Source organism: Tursiops truncatus, chromosome 8 (assembly GCF_011762595.2).
Source record: "Tursiops truncatus isolate mTurTru1 chromosome 8, mTurTru1.mat.Y, whole genome shotgun sequence".
Classification (NCBI taxonomy): domain Eukaryota; kingdom Metazoa; phylum Chordata; class Mammalia; order Artiodactyla; family Delphinidae; genus Tursiops; species Tursiops truncatus.
In genome coordinates this window covers 28,918,295-28,935,471 of record NC_047041.1, presented here as the reverse complement: position 1 = coordinate 28,935,471, position 17,177 = coordinate 28,918,295, and the positions used below count along the sequence as shown (strand labels likewise).

At 41.2% G+C, this 17,177-nt stretch overlaps 1 protein-coding gene across 2 annotated transcripts in view; it reads right to left on the bottom strand.

Moving 5' to 3' along the window:
• PDGFD (platelet derived growth factor D) overlaps window positions 1-17,177 on the bottom strand; it is a 248,683-nt gene that overhangs the window by 110,541 nt on the left and 120,965 nt on the right. The window lies entirely within an intron of this gene.

Here is a 17,177-nt window from a genome sequence, read left to right as displayed (position 1 = left end):
AGGTTGGGAGCCTCATGGTTGTACTGCGGTAGGAGTGGAAGGTGGGGACAGACAGTGGTCTAGGTCCCCTAATCCTCTTTCTGGTCTGTTTTATATATTAAACTGTTATTACATAAATATTGTTTGAACAAAGTGTTTCACTTTAAAATAACGTTTGAAAGTTTCTGAATGAGATCTCTAAGGCCTCATTCAGCTCTATGGTCCATTCTGACAAAGCTACTCTCCATTACTACTGATAGTGAGAAATAGAAGATTCCTGACGTAATTACAATCCATAGCTAAAACCCTAAGAGACAAGGTTCAGCTGCCTGAGGCCATCAGACTCAGAGAAAATGTTTCAGGGCAGTAATCCATCAGGACTAGTATTAGAATACAGGATTCAAAGTCAAATAATATATGTTCTGATTTTAGCTCTATATTAACTAGGCAAATCAGCTTACATATAGTACAACTCAATTTCTCGTCTATAAACTGTTTCAGAGGGGAGAGTCATTTTCAGCTACTAAGACTACATTATGAACGAGGATATCCTTTACGTTTCCCCAACAAGATCTAAAGCCACCCAAAGCCTTTCCAAAGGCTACAGAAAAAAAAAAAAAAAAAATCCTCCCCTGTAGGTCTCCCTTTCTTGGTCGGCTTCTAGGTATGACTAATCATCATTTTGTATAGAGTCTCCTCCTCTCCCCTTCCAGACATCATCAGTTCGCCTCCCAGTATTCTTCTTCTTTATAGGTGTTCCTATGCTCGTATCATTGCCCAAACCTTGTCTACATTTGTACCAGGGCTTACATCCAGTAGAATTGCTAAAAATGACCAATAGATAGACTTCTTTTCTCCTTTTGTTTCTAATTAAGTACTAAAGACAAAAGTAATTGACGAAATGAAGGAAGAAATTCAGAGTAAAGCCAGGGATAAGCAGTTAAATGCCTGTGAAAGATGGGAACTGACCTGATAAATGCATGGATTCCTTCACGGATAAAAATTAGCAAACTCCTCAGTGTTTTCTGCTGAACTGAGCTTTCAGGTCCATTTATACAAAAAACATATCTCATATGCATATGTCACACGGGGTTGCTCAACATAAAGTTTCAGTATATGGTGTATCAGGATTTCTAACCCATAAAAGCCAATCAAAAATCACCAAATTTTTAAACTAAAAAGACAGTGTGCATGATATCAAATCCCACCACACTCACACTCACTCGCCCTTCTCAGAGAAACATCACTTCTAATGTAGCTATGATGTTTCAGGACCAGACTTAGGAATAATTCTTTGTTTCTTATTTTGAGTTGAACTCTATTATTCCATAACTTCCAAAATGTTGGTCTTCATTCTTCCTTTTTTCAAGAACACACTTACTTTCTCTGGCACACAACAATCCTTTTAATATATGAAATCAATGTCATCTGAAATAAGTCTCTTTTGTAGGCTTTCACCAGATTCTATAACTGCTCCTCATTGGAGAAGTTTGGACTCACCTAAAAATTTCTGTCATGTTCCTTTGGATATAGTCCAGCTTCTAAATATATTACTTGAGTAGATGGATTGGTAAATAAAAATACTTCTATTGAATTGAAAAGCAGTGATCTCAAAGAAAAATCAATAAACAGAGTGAATTAATTAAGCAATGTCCTTGCTGATTAATTTTTTTAAGATCATTGTTTTTCAAATCAGAAAGTATTTTGAAAATTAGTTGTATGGATTTAAAGTCTTAACTCAGTCCTGTGTACACCTGAATAGATCTTAATCAATTAACTTTTAAATGGATTAGTTTTAGTAAAAGGCAGCATCTTTTGCATGTCTCCTATGTAAATCAGGTACTATGTAAAATATTTTACATATACTACTATCATTAGTCTTCAGAATAGACCTTCAAAAGAGTTATCATTTGACTGTATTTTACAGATAAGAAATTCAAGGCTCAGAACTATTATGAAACATTCAAATATCCAAAGCTTACTGTTTTTTAAACTTTTTTTGACAACAATCTGCATTTTAAATTGTGACCAAGTTTTACATCACACACACACAGGCAAAAGCACACAAACATCTGTCTTTGAAACAAAAAGATTCTTGAAGTAATATGAAATGTTTTATCCTTTCCTAGCCTATTTCTTTAAAATGTTATATTTTATTATTTAAAAAATATTTTAGACATGCCCCACTAACTGTACCCAAGGTCTCCTGATCCACAATTTGAAAGGCCCTAACTTCCCAGATTGCCTGATTCAAGTCTTTCTGATTTCAAATGCCACGCTCTTTCTAATATGTAACCTTCTTGACATGACCCATTTTAATTCTAGATACTGGCACAAAACTGTTTCAAAGTTTCATTTTATGAAGACTACCAAAACACTACCAGTAAAAATGGAAACAGAGCAGCAGTAATCAGAATGCACTCAGCAATTATTTATTGAACATCCATGAAACATGCACTGAGCCAGGTTTTTATAAGCATGCAAATGAATAAGGTACAGTTCTAGACCTCAAGGTGATTACAGCTTTGTGTAGAGGTAGGAGACAGTCTTGTGATCAGCTAAGAACAAACAAGGTAGACATGTAATCAGTACTATGTTAGTGCAAATGAAGGCATAAATTTTAACTGGGGAGTTATTTTTTAAATACATAAGCAAGCCAGTAAAATGTACTTTCAATATGTCTAAAATGACCATCACTGATGCTAGAAAAAACAAACAATGAACCATATTCTCCTCCTAAAGTTCAGGTTGCTAATATACAACTTACAAGTATCTACTCTTGGGAATTTACTACCTGAAAAATGAACAGTTCTTCATTTTCTTTCTTCCCTTAGAAATCATGATAAAGTAGACCACATGATGAAATAGACATAACTTGTTTAAAATAACAAGGCATTTTAAAATTCCATCAAGACTTTGCTTTCACCAACGCCCACTGAAATATCCATCTTACTTAAAAGAAAATCACTTTGTTAATAAGCATGCATTTGAAGATTAAAGCAATGCATTCTGCCACAGTTAAACTGGAAGACTGATAATATTTGAGATTAGTAGAGCATATATATAATCCTAACTTCTTTCTTAAACTACCAGGTCATAAAATTTCTCTTGCTTCTAGAAGAAAATCCACTCCCCCAAGAGAAAAAGGCAAATGGATATCTGAATGTATGACTTCATCTTCACTGCGGGTATTAAATGTTGCCTTTTTTAAGAAAACGTTGTACTTCTTTCAGACAGTCATTTGCTGACATCCAACACTCCATAAAGAAACACTTCAGTAGGGCTTCCCTGGTGGCGCAGTGGTTGAGAGTCCGTCTGCCGATACAGGGGACGCGAGTTCGTGCCCTGGTCCGGGAGGATCCCACATGTCGTGGAGTGGCTGGGCCCATGAGCCATGGCCGCTGAGCCTGTGCGTCCAGAGCCTGTGCTCCGCGACGGGAGAGGCCACAACAGTGAGAGGCCCACGTACCGCAAAAAAAAAAAAAAAAAAAAAGAAACACTTGAACAAATAATGAGAGTCATCTGGGATTCACACCAGGAAACTGCTGATGAAGATATTAATCAACCCTAACATTTATAGTTATTCTCTGAGATAAACAAGAGCCTGGAAGACCAAAGAAGAGGAACAAAGGTAAAGAGAAGTAAAGGAGGAAAAGGGGAACCCCCCACCACCACACACAGAAATCTGAGTTGCTTGTAACTAATTATCTCTTGGTTTAAGTACAGTTTCATAAAGTAGGTAGGGACTGGGCTGAGATCGAGGATTGGCTACATTTCCATAATACTTCATCCACCATTGGCAAGTTATCTAAAAATGAAAATATTTTCACTTTAGAGCCTGAGTCAAACTTGCTTTTGAACCCCAGCTTATTTGCATATGTGGGTCCATCCTTTAGAATCTCAGAACTTCTAAGGGTCTGTTATCAGAAAAATGGGGTTCAAGGTCCTGCTGCCCTCTGTTTACTTAACAGGCAATCCTATGGAGATGGGCACACCTGGGGCTGTTTTGTCTCTTGTTACTGCACTGAATGTTTTGATGATTGCTGCTCCTTCTTCCTTATCCCCCTCCTCCTCCTTCTCCTCCTTTGGAGAAAGACTTTTATGAATCCAGCTTTTCTATATTCTAATGAGTAAGGTTTATTTTCAAAACATCATTAGAGATCCTAGAGGGGAAGATGGCGGAAGAGTAAGACGCAGAGATCACCTTCCTCCCCACAGATACACCATGACTACATCTACACGTGGAACAACTCCTACAGAACACCTACTGAACGCTAGCAGAAGAACTCAGACCTCCCAAAAGGCAAGAAAGTCCCCACGTACCTGGGTAGGGCAAAAGAAAAAAGAAAAAACAGACAAAAGGATAGGGACGGGACCTGCACCAGTGGGAGGGAGCTGTCAAGGAGGAAAGCTTTCCACACACTAGGAAGCCCCTTCGCGGGCGGAGACTGCGGGTGGAGGAGGGGGAAAGCTTCGAAGCCGCGGAGGAGAACACAGCAACAGGTGTGCGCAGGGCAAAGTGGAGAGATTCCCGCACAGAGGATCGGTGCCGAGAGGCTTGTCTGCTCACCCGCCGGGGCGGGCAGGGCTGGGAGCTGAGGCTCCGGCTTCGGTCAGATCGCAGGGAGAGGACTGGGGTTGGCGGCATGAACACAGCCTGCAGGGGGTTAGTGCACCATGGCTAGCCGGGAGGCAGTCCGGGGAAAAGTCTGGACCTGCCAAAGAGGGAAGAGACTTTTTTTTCCCTTTTTGTTTCCTGGTGCGCGAGGAGAGGGGATTAACAGCGCTGCTTAAAGGAGCTCCAGAGACTGGCGCGAGCCGCGGCTAAAAGCGCGGACCCCAGAGACAGGTATGAGATGTTAAGGCTGCTGCTGCCGCCACCACCAAGAAGCCTGTGTGTGAGTACAGGTCACTATCCACACCTCCCTTCCGGGGAGGCTGTGCAGCCCGCCACTGCCAGGGTCCCGGGATCCAAGGACAACTTCCCCGGGAGAACGCATAGCGCGCCTCAGGCTGGTGCAACGTCCCGCAGGCCTCTGCCGCCCCAGGCTCGCCCGGCACTCCGTACCCCTCCGGCCGCCCCGCCTGAGTGAGCCAGAGCCCCCGAAGCAGCTGCTCCTTTAACCCCGTCCTGTCTGAGCGAAGAACAGACGCCCTACGGCGACCTACATGCAGAGGCGGGGCCAAATCCAAAGCTGAGCCCCTGGAGCTGTGAGAACAAAGAAGAGAAAGGGAAATCCCTCCCAGCAGCCTCAGAAGCAGCGGATTAAAGCTCTACAATTAACTTGATGTATCCTGCATCTGTGGAATACATGAATAGACAAAGAATCATCCCAAATTAAGGAGGTGGACTTTGAGAGCAAGATTTATGATTTTTTCCCCTTTTTCTCTTTTTGTGAGTGTGTATGTGTATGCTTCTGTGTGAGATTTTGTCTGTATAGCTTTGCTTTCACCATTTGTCCTAGGGTTCTATCCATCTGTTTTTTTTGTTTGTTTTCTTTAAATTTTTTTTTTCTTAAAAATTATTTTTATTTTAATATATTTATTTTATTTTATCTTACTTTATTTTATTTTATCTTCTTTCTTTCTTTCTTTTCTCCCTTTCTTTCTTCCTTCCTTCCTTCCTTCCTTCCCAACCTCCCTCCCACTCTCTCTCTTTCTTTCTTTCTTTCTTTCTTTCTTTCTTTCTTCCTTTCTTTCTTTCTGCTTTTGCTCCCTTTTATTCTGAGCCGTGTGGATGAAAGCCTCTTCGTGCTGCAGCCAGGAGTCAGTGCTGTGCCTCTGAGGTGGGAGAGCCAACTTCAGGACACTGGTCCACAAGAGACCTCCCAGCTCCACATAATATCAAACAGCGAAAATCTGCCAGAGATCTCCATCTCAACACCAGCACCCAGCTTCACTCAACGACCAGCAAGCTACAGCGCTGGACACTCTATGCCAAACAACTAGCAAGACAGGAACACAAACCCACCCATTAGAACAGAGGCTGTCTAAAATCATAATAAGTCCACAGACACCTCAGAACACACCACCAGACATGGACCTGCCCACCAGAAAGACAAGATCCAGCCTCATCCACCAGAACACAGGGACTAGTCCCCTCCACCAGGAAGCCTACACAACCCACTGAACCAACTTTAGCCACTGGGGTCAGACACCAAAAACAACGGAAACTACAAACCTACAGCCTGCAAAAAGGAGACCCCAAACACAGTAAGATAAGCAAAATGAGAAGACAGAAAAACACAGCAGACTAAAGAGCAAGATAAAAACCAACCAGACCTAACAAATGAAGAGGAAATAGGCAGTCTACCTAAAAAAGAGTTCAGAATAATGATAGTAAAGATGATCCAAAATCTTGGAAATACAATAGACAAAATGCAAGAAACATTTAACAAGGACCTAAAAGAACTAAAGATGAAACAAGCAATGATGAACAACACAATAAATTAAATGAAAAATACTCTGGATGGGATCAATAGCAGAATAACTGAGGCAGAAGAACGGATAAGTGACCTGGAAGATAAAATAGTGGAAATAACTACTGCAGAGCAGAATAAAGGAAAAAGAATGAAAAGAACTGAGGACGGTCTCAGAGACCTCTGGGACAACATTAAACACACCAACATTTGAATTATAGGGGTTCCAGAAGAAGAAGAGAAAAAGAAAGGGACTGAGAAAATATTTGAAGAGATTATAGTTGAAAACTTCCCTAATATGGAAAGGAAATAGTTAATCAAGTCCAGGAAGCACAGAGAGTCCCATACAGGATAAATCCAAGGAGAAATATGCCAAGACACATATTAACCAAACTGTCAAAAATTAAATACAAAGAAAACATATTAAAAGCAGCAAGGGAAAAACAACAAATAACACACAAGGGAATCCCCATAAGGTTAACAGCTGATCTTTCAGCAGAAACTCTGCAAGCCAGAGGGACTGGCAGGACATATTTAAAGTGATGAAGCAGAAGAAGCTGCAACCAAGATTACTCTACCCAGCAAGGATCTCATTCAGATTTGATGGAGAAATTAAAACATTTACAGACAAGCAAAAGCTGAGAGAGTTCAGCACCACCAAACCAGCTCTGAAACAAATGCTAAAGGAACTTCTCTAGGCAAGGAACACAAGAGAAGGAAAAGATCAACAATAACGAACCCAAAACAATTAAGAAAATGGGAATAAGAACATACATATTGATAATTACCTTAAATGTAAATGGACTAAATGCTCCCACCAAAAGACACAGATTGGCTGAATGTATACAAAAACCAGACCCATATATATGCTGTCTACAAGAGACCCACTTCAGACCTAGAGACACATACAGACTGAAAGTAAGGGGATGGAAAAAGATATTCCATGCAAATGGAAACCAAAAGAAAGCTGGAGTAGCAATTCTCATATCAGACAACATAGACTTTAAAATAAAGACTATTAGAAGAGACAAAGAAGGACACTACATAATGATCAAGGAATTGATCCAAGAAGAGGATATAACAATTGTAAATATTTATGCACCCAACATAGGAGCATCTCAATACATAAGGCAAATACTAACAGCCGTAAAAGGGGAAATCGACAGTAACACAATCATAGTAGGGGACTTTAACACCCCACTTTCACCAATGGACAGATCATCCAAAATGAAAATAAGTAAGGAAAGACAGCTTTAAATGATACATTAAACAAGATGGATTTAATTGATATTTATAGGACATTCCATCCAAAAACAACAGAATACACATTTTTCTCAAGTGCTAATGGAATATTCTCCAGGATAGATCATATCTTGGGTCACAAATCAAGCCTTGGTAAATTTAACAAAATTGAAATTGTATCAAGTATCTTTTCCGACCGCAACGCTATGAGACTAGATATCAAATACAGGAAAAGATCTGTAAAAAATACAAACACATGCAGGCTAAACAATACACTACTTAATAACGAAGTGATCACTGAAGAAATCAAAGAGGAAATAAAAAAATACCTAGAAACAAATGACAATGGAGACACAATGACCCAAAACCTATGCAATGCAGCAAAAGCAGTTCTAAGAGGGAAATTTATAGCAATACAATCCTACCTTAAGAAACAGGAGGGCTTCCCTGGTGGCGCAGCGGTTGAGAGTCCGCCTGCCGATGCAGGGGACACGGGTTCGTGCCCCGGTCCGGGAGGATCCCACATGCCGTGGAGCAGCTGGGCCCGTGAGCCATGGCCGCTGAGCCTGTGCGTCCGGAGCCTGTGCTCCACAACGGGAGAGGCCACAACAGTGAGAGGCCCGCATACCAAAAAAAAAAAAAAAGAAACAGGAAACATCTCGAGAAAACAACCTAACCTTACACCTAAATCAATTAGAGAAAGAAGAAAAACAACCCAAAGTTAGCAGAAGGAAAGAAATCATAAAGATCAGATCAGAAATAAATGAAAAAGAAATGAAGGAAATGATAGCAAAGATCAATAAAACTAAAAGCTGGTTCTTTGAGAAGATAAACAAAATTGATAAACCATTAGCCAGGCTTATCAAGAAAAAAATGGACTTCAGTAGGAAGATGGCGGAAGAGTAAGACGCGGAGATCACCTTCCTCTCCACAGATACACCAGAAATACATCTACACGTGGAACAACTCCTGCAGAACACCTACTGAAGGCTGGCAGAAGACCTCAGACCTCCCAAAAGGCAAGAAACTCCCCACGTACCTGGGTAGGGCAAAAGGAAAAAAGAATAAACAGAGACAAAAGAATAGGGACGGCACCTGCACCAGTGGGAGGGAGCTGTGAAGGAGGAAAAGTTTCCACACACTAGGAAGCCCCTTCGCGGGCGGAGACTGCGGGAGGCGGAGGGGGGAGCTTCGAAGCCGCGGAGGAGTGCACAGCAACGGGTGCGGAGGGCAAAGCGGGGAGATTCCCGCACAGAGGATCGGTGCCGACTGGCACTCACCAGCCCGAGAGGCTTGTCTGCTCACCCGCCGGGACGGGCGGGGCTGCGAGCTGAGGCTCTGAGGCTAGGGTTTCGGTTTCGGACGGAGCGCAGGGAGAGGACTGGGGTTGGCGGCTTGAACATAGCCTGAAGGGGTTAGTGCACCACAGCTAGCCGGGAGGGAGTCCGGGGAAAAGCCTGCACCTGCCGAACAGGCAAGAGACTTTTTCTTCCCTCTTTGTTTCCTGGTGCGTGAGGAGAGGGGTTTAAGAACGCTGCTTAAAGGAACTCCAGAGACGGGCGCGAGCCGCGGCTAAAAGCGCGGACCCCAGAGACGGGCGCGAGCCGCGGCTGAAAGCGCGGACCCCAGAGACGGGCGCGAGCCGCGACTGAAAGCGCGGACCCCAGAGACGGGCGCGAGCCGCGGCTGAGGGCGCGGACCCCAGAGACGGGCGCGAGCCGCGGCTGAGGGCGCTGACTCCAGAGACGGGCACAAGCCGCGGCTGGAGGCGCGGACCCCAAGGCGGGCGGGAGACGTTGGGGCTGCTGCTGCCGCCACCAAGGGGCCTGTGTGCGAGCGCAGGTCGCTCTCCACTCCCCTCTTCCGCGGAGCCTGTGCAGCCCGCCACTGCCGGGTTCCCGGGATCCGGGGACGACTTCCCCGGGAGAGCGCACTGCGGGCCTCGGGCTGGTGCAGAGTCACGCCGGACTTTGCCGCCGCAGGCCCGCCCCGCATTCCGTGCCCCTCCCTCCCCGCCGCCGGCCTCCGTACGCCAGAACCCCCGAATCAGCGGCTCCTTTAACCCCGTCCTGTCTGAGCAAAAAACAGACGCCCTCCAGCGACCTACACGCAGAGGCAGGGCCAAATCCAAAGCTGAGCCCCTGTGAGCTGTGAGAACAAAGAAGAGAAAGGGAAATCTCTCCCAGCAGCCTCAGAAGCAGCGGATTAAAGCTCCACAATCAACTTGATGTACCCTGCATCTGTGGAATACATGAATAGACAGCCAATCATCCCAAATTAAGGAGGTGGACTTTGGGAGCAAGATCTATGATTTTTCTCCCTATTCCTCTTTTTGTGAATGTGTATGTGTATGCTTCTGTGTGAGATCTTGTCTGTATAGTCTTGCTTCCACCATTTGTCCTAGGTTCTATCCGTCCATGGTTTTTTCTTAAAATTTTTTTTTCTTAATAATCAATTTTAATTTTAAGAACGTTATTATACTTTACCTTCGTCCTTTCTTTCTTTCTTTCTTTCCTTCCTTCCTTCCCTCCTTTAGACAACGAATCATCCCAAATTGAGGAGGTGGTCTCTGACAGCAAGATTTATGATTTTTCCCCCTTTACCTCTTTTTGTGAGGGTGTATGTGTACGCTTCTGTGTAAGACTTTGTCTGTACAGCTTTGCTTCCAACATTTGTCCTAAGGTTCTATCCGTCCTTTTTTTTTTTTCTAATTAAGAATTTTTTAATTCAATAACTTTATTATACTTTATTTTATTTTTACTGTATCTTCTTTCTTTTTGTTTTTCCTTCTTTCCCTCCTTCCTTCCTCCCTCCCTCCCTCCCTCCTTTCGTTCCTTCTTGCCTTCTTTCCTTCTTTGCTTCTTTCTTTCTTTCTTCCTTCCTTCCTTCCTTCCTTCCCTCCTTCCTTCCCTCCTTTCCTTCTTTCTTTCCTCATACGTCTACTAATTCCCTCTACTTTTTCTCCCTTTTATCCTGAGCCGTGTGGATGAAAGGCTCTTGGTGCTCCAGCCAGGAGGCAGGGCTCTGCCTCTGAGGTAGGAGAGCCAACTTCAAGACACTGGTTCACAAGAGACCTCCCAGCTCCAGATAATATCAAACGGCGAAAATCTCCCAGAGACCTCCATCTTAACACCAGCACCCAGCTTCACTCAACGACCAGCAAGCCACAGTGCTGGACAACCTGTGCCAAACAACTAGCAAAACAGGAACACAACCCCACCCATTAGCAGAGAGGCTGCCTAAAATCATAATAAGGCCACAGACACCCCAAAACACACCACCAGACGTGAACCTGCCCACTAGAGAGACAAGATCCAGCCTCTTCCACCACAACACAGGCACTAGTCCCCTCCACCAGGAAGCCTACACAACCCACTGAACCAACCTTAGCCACTGGAGACAGACATCAAAAACAGGAGGAACTACGAACCTGCAGCCTGCAAAAAGGAGACCCCAAACACAGTAAGATAAGCAAAATGAGAAACAGAAAAACACACAGCAGATAAAGGAGCAAGATAAAAATGCACCAGACCTAACAAATGAAGAGGAAATAGGCAGTCTACCTGAAAAAGAATTCAGAATAATGATAGTAAGGTTGATCCGAAATCTTGGAGATAGAATGGACAATAGAATGGACAAAATGCAAGAATCAGTTAACAAGGACCTAGAAGAACTAAAGATGAAACAAGCAACGATGAACAACACAATAAATGAAATTAAAAATACTCTAGATGGGATCAATAGCAGAATAACTGAGGCAGAAGAACGGATAAGTGACCTGGAAGATAAAATAGTGGAAATAACTACTGCAGAGCAGAATAAAGAAAAAAGAATGAAAAGAACTGAGGACAGTCTCAGAGACCTCTGGGACAACATTAAACGCACCAACATTCGAATTATAGGGGTTCCAGAAGAAGAAGAGAAAAAGAAAGGGACTGAGAAAATATTTGAAGAGATTATAGTTGAAAACTTCCCTAATATGGGAAAGGAAATAGTTAATCAAGTCCAGGAAGCACAGAGAGTCCCATACAGGATAAATACAAGGAGAAATATGCCAAGACACATATTAATCAAACTGTCAAAAATTAAATACAAAGAAAGCATATTAAAAGCAGCAAGGGAAAAACAACAAATAACACATAAGGGAATCCCCATAAGGTTAACAGCTGATCTTTCAGCAGAAACCCTACAGGCCAGAAGGGAGTGGCAGGACATACTGAAAGTGATGAAGGAGAAAAACCTGCAACCAAGACGACTATACCCAGCAAGGATCTCATTCAGATTTGATGGAGAAATTAAAACCTTTACAGACAAGCAAAAGCTGAGAGAGTTCAGCACCACCAAACCAGCTTTACAACAAATGCTAAAGGATCTTCTCTAGGCAAGAAACACAAGAGAAGGAAAAGACCTATAATAACGAACCCAAAACAATATAGAAAATGGGAATAGGAACATACATATCGATAATTACCTTAAATGTAAATGGACTAAATGCTCCCACCAAAAGACACAGATTAGCTGAATGGATACAAAAACAAGACCCTTACATATGCTGTCTACAAGAGACCCACTTCAGACCTAGAGACACATACAGACTAAAAGTAAGGGGATGGAAAAAGATATTCCATGCAAATGGAAACCAAAAGAAAGCTGGAGTAGCAATTCTCATATCAGACAAAATAGACTTTAAAATAAGGACTATTAAAAGAGACAAAGAAGGACACTACATAATGATCAAGGGATCGATCCAAGAAGAAGATATAACAATTGTAAATATTTATGCACCCAACATAGGAGCACCTCAATACATAAGGCAAATACTAACAGCCATAAAAGGGGAAATTGACAGTAACACATTCATAGTAGGGGACTTAAACACCCCACTTTCACCCATGGACAGATCATCCAAAATGAAAATAAATAAGGAAACACAAGCTTTAAATGATACATTAAACAAGATGGACTTAATTGATATTTATAGGACACTCCATCCAAAAACAACAGAATACACATTTTTCTCAAGTGCTCACGGAACATTCTCCAGGATAGATCATATCTTGGGTCACAAATCAAGCCTTGGCAAATTTAAGAAAATTGAAATTGTATCAAGTATCTTTTCTGACCACAACGCCATGAGACTAGATATCAATTACAGGAAAAGATCTGTAAAAAATACGAACACATGGAGGCTAAACAATACACTACTTAATAATGAAGTGATCACTGAAGAAATCAAAGAGGAAATCAAAAAATACCTAGAAACAAATGACAATGGAGACACAACGACCCAAAACCTGTGGGATGCAGCAAAAGCAGTTCTAAGGGGGAAGTTTATAGCAATACAAGCCCACCTTAAGAAGCAGGAAACATCTAGAATAAACAACCTAACCTTGCACCTCAAGCAATTAGAGAAAGAAGAACAAAAAAACCCCAAAGCTAGCAGAAGGAAAGAAATCATAAAAATCAGATCAGAAATAAATGAAAAAGAAATGAAGGAAACAATAGCAAAGATCAATGAAACTAAAAGCTGGTTCTTTGAGAAGATAAACAAAATAGATAAACCACTAGCCAGACTTATCAAGAAAAAAAGGGAGAAGACTCAAATCAATAGAATTAGAAATGAAAAAGGAGAGGTAACAACTGACACTGCAGAAATAAAAGAGATCATGAGAGATTACTACAAGCAACTCTATGCCAATAAAATGGACAATCTGGAAGAAATGGACAAATTCTTAGAAATGCACAACCTGCCAAGACTGAATCAGGAAGAAATAGAAAATATGAACAGACCAATCACAAGCACTGAAATTGAAACTGTGATTAAAAATCTTCCAACAAAGAAAAGCCCAGGACCAGATGGCTTCACAGGCGAATTCTATCAAACATTTAGAGAAGAGCTAACACCTATCCTTCACAAACTCTTCCAAAATATAGCAGAGGGAGGAACACTCCCAAACTCATTCTACGAGGCCACCATCACCTTGATACCAAAACCAGGCAAGGATGTCACAAAGAAAGAAAACTACAGACCAATATCACTGATGAACATAGATGCAAAAATCCTCAACAAAATACTAGCAAACAGAATCCAACAGCACATTAAAAGGATCATACACCATGATCAGGTGGGGTTTGTTCCAGGAATGCAAGGATTCTTCAATATACGCAAATCTATCAATGTGATAAACCATATTAACAAACTGAAGGAGAAAAACCATATGATCATCTCAATAGATGCAGAGAAAGCTTTTGACAAAATTCAACACCCATTTATGATAAAAACCCTGCAGAAAGTAGGCATAGAGGGAACTTTCCTCAACATAATAAAGGCCATATACGACAAGCCCACAGCAAACATCATCCTCAATGGTGAAAAACTGAAAGCATTTCCACTAAGATCAGGAACAAGACAAGGTTGCCCACTCTCACCACTCTTATTCAACATAGTTTTGGAAGTTTTAGCCACAGCAATCAGAGAAGAGAAGGAAATAAAAGGAATCCAAATCGGAAAAGAAGAAGTAAAGCTGTCACTGTTTGCAGATGACATGATCCTATACATAGAGAATCCTAAAGATGCTACCAGAAAACTACTAGAGCTAATCAATGAATTTGGTAAAGTAGCAGGATACAAAATTAATGCACAGAAATCCCTGGCATTCCTATATACTAATGATGAAAAATCTGAAAGTGAAATCAAGAAAACACTCCCATTTACCATTGCAACAAAAAGAATAAAATATCTAGGAATAAACCTACCTAAGGAGACAAAAGACCTGTATGCAGAAAACTATAAACACTGATGAAAGAAATTAAAGATGATACAAATAGATGGAGACATATACCATGTTCTTGGATTGGAAGAATCAACATTGTGAAAATGACTCTACTACCCAAAGCAATCTATAGATTCAATGCAATCCCTATCAAACTACCACTGGCATTTTTCACAGAACTAGAACAAAAAATTTCGCAATTTGTATGGAAACACAAAAGACCCCGAATAGCCAAAGCTATCTTGAGAACAAAAAAAGGAACTGGAGGAATCAGGCTCCCTGACTTCAGACTATACTACAAAGCTACAGTTATCAAGACAGTATGGTACTGGCACAAAAACAGAAAGATAGATCAATGGAACAGGATAGAAAGCCCAGAGATAAACCCATGCACATATGGACACCTTATCTTTGATAAAGGTGGCAGGAATGTACAGTGGAAAAAGGACAGCCTCTTCAATAAATGGTGCTGGGAAAACTGGACAGGTACATGTAAAAGACTGAAATTAGAACACTCCCTAACACCATACACAAAAATAAGCTCAAAATGGATTAAAGACCTAAATATAAGGCCAGAAACTATCAAACTATTAGAGGAAAACATAGGCAGAACACTCTATGACATAAATCACAGCAAGATTCTTTCTGACCCACCCCCTAGAGTAATGGAAATAAAAACAAAAATAAACAAATGGGGACCTAATGAAACTTCAAAGCTTTTGCACAGCAAAGGAAACCATAAACAAGACCAAAAGACAACCCTCAGAATGGGAGAAAATATTTGCAAATGAAGCAACTGACAAAGGATTAATCTCCAAAATTTACAAGCAGCTCATGCAGCTCAACAACAAAAAACAACAACCCAATCCAAAAATGGGCAGAAGACCTAAATAGACATTTTCTCCAAAGAAAGATATACAGGACTGCCAACAAACACATGAGAATGCTCAACATCATTAATCATTAGAGAAATGCAAATCAAAACTACAATGAGATATCATCTCACACCAGTCAGAATGGCCATCATCAATAAATCTAGAAACAATAAATGCTGGAGAGGGGTGTGGAGAAAAGGGAACCCTCTTGCACTGCTGGTGGGAATGTGAATTGGTTCAGCCACTATGGAGAACAGTATGGAGGTTCTTAAAAAACTACAAATAGAACTACCATATGACCCAGCAATCCCACTACTGGGCATATGCCCTGAGAAAACCGAAATTCAAAAAGAGTCATGTACCAAATGTTCATCGCAGCTCTATTTACAATAGCCCGGAGATGGAAACAACCTAAGTGCCCATCATCGGATGAATGGATAAAGAAGATGTGGCACATATATACAATGGAATATTACTCAGCCATAAAAAGAAACGAAATTGAGCTATTTGTAATGAGGTGGATAGACCTAGAGTCTGTCATACACAGTGAAGTAAGTCAGAAAGAAAAAGACAAATACAGTATGCTAACACATATATATGGAATTTAAGAAAAAAAAAATGTCATGAAGAACCTAGGGGTAAGGCAGGAATAAAGACGCAGACCTCCTAGAGAACGGACTTGAGGTTATGGGGAGGGGGAAGGGTGAGCTGTGACGGGGCGAGAGAGAGTCATGGACATATACACACTAACAAACGTAGTAAGGTAGATAGCTAGTGGGAAGCAGCCGCATGGCACAGGGATATTGGCTCGGTGCTCTGTGACAGCCTGGAGGGGTGGGATAGGGAGGGTGGGAGGGAGGGAGCTGCAAGAGGGAAGAGATATGGGGAACATATGTTATATGTATAACTGATTCACTTTGTTATAAAGCAGAAACTAACACACCATTGTAAAGTAATTATACCCCAATAAAGATGTTAAAAAAAAAAAATTACTTCAGTAATGTATTTTCTTGTAAAAATGTAAACATTGCAGATAAGGCTAAAGGGTAAAATCTAGTCTGGATATCCACCACCAGCAGCAGACACCGTTTTATCAGTTCAGTGTGTATGTTTCTAAATATTTTCATCTGTGTTTACATATATATATATAAACTCTTGAAAATGTAAAAAAAAAAAAAAAAAAAAAAAAAAAGAAAAAAATGAGAAGACTCAGTTCATCAGAATTAGAAAAGAAAAAGGAGAAGTAACAACTGACACTGCAGAAATACAAAGGATCATGAGAGATTACTACAAGTAACTCTATGCCAATAAAATGGACAACATGGAAGAAATGGACAAATTCTTAGGAATGCACAACCTGCCAAGACTGAACCAGGAAGATATAGAAAATATGAACAGACCAATCACATGCACTGAAATTGAAACTGTGATAAAAATCTTCCAACAAACAAAAGCCCAGGACCAGATGGCTTCACAGTCAAATTCTATGAAACATTTAGAGAAGAGCTAACACCTATCCTTCTCAAACTCTTCCAAAATATAGCAGAGGGCAGAACACTCCCAAACTCATTCTACGAGGCCACCATCACCTTGATACCAAAACCAGACAAGGATGTCACAAAGAAAGAAAATTACAGCCAATATCACTGATGAACATAGATGCAAAAATCCTCAACAAAATACTAGCAAACAGAATCCAACAGCACATTAAACGGATCATACACCGTGATCAAGTAGGGTTTATTCCAGGAATGCAAGGACTCTTCAATATACACAAATCAATCAACGTGATACACCGTATTAAGAAACTGAAGGAGAAAAAACATATGATCATCTCAATAGATGCAGAGAAAGCTTTCGACAAAATTCAACACCCATTTATGACAAAA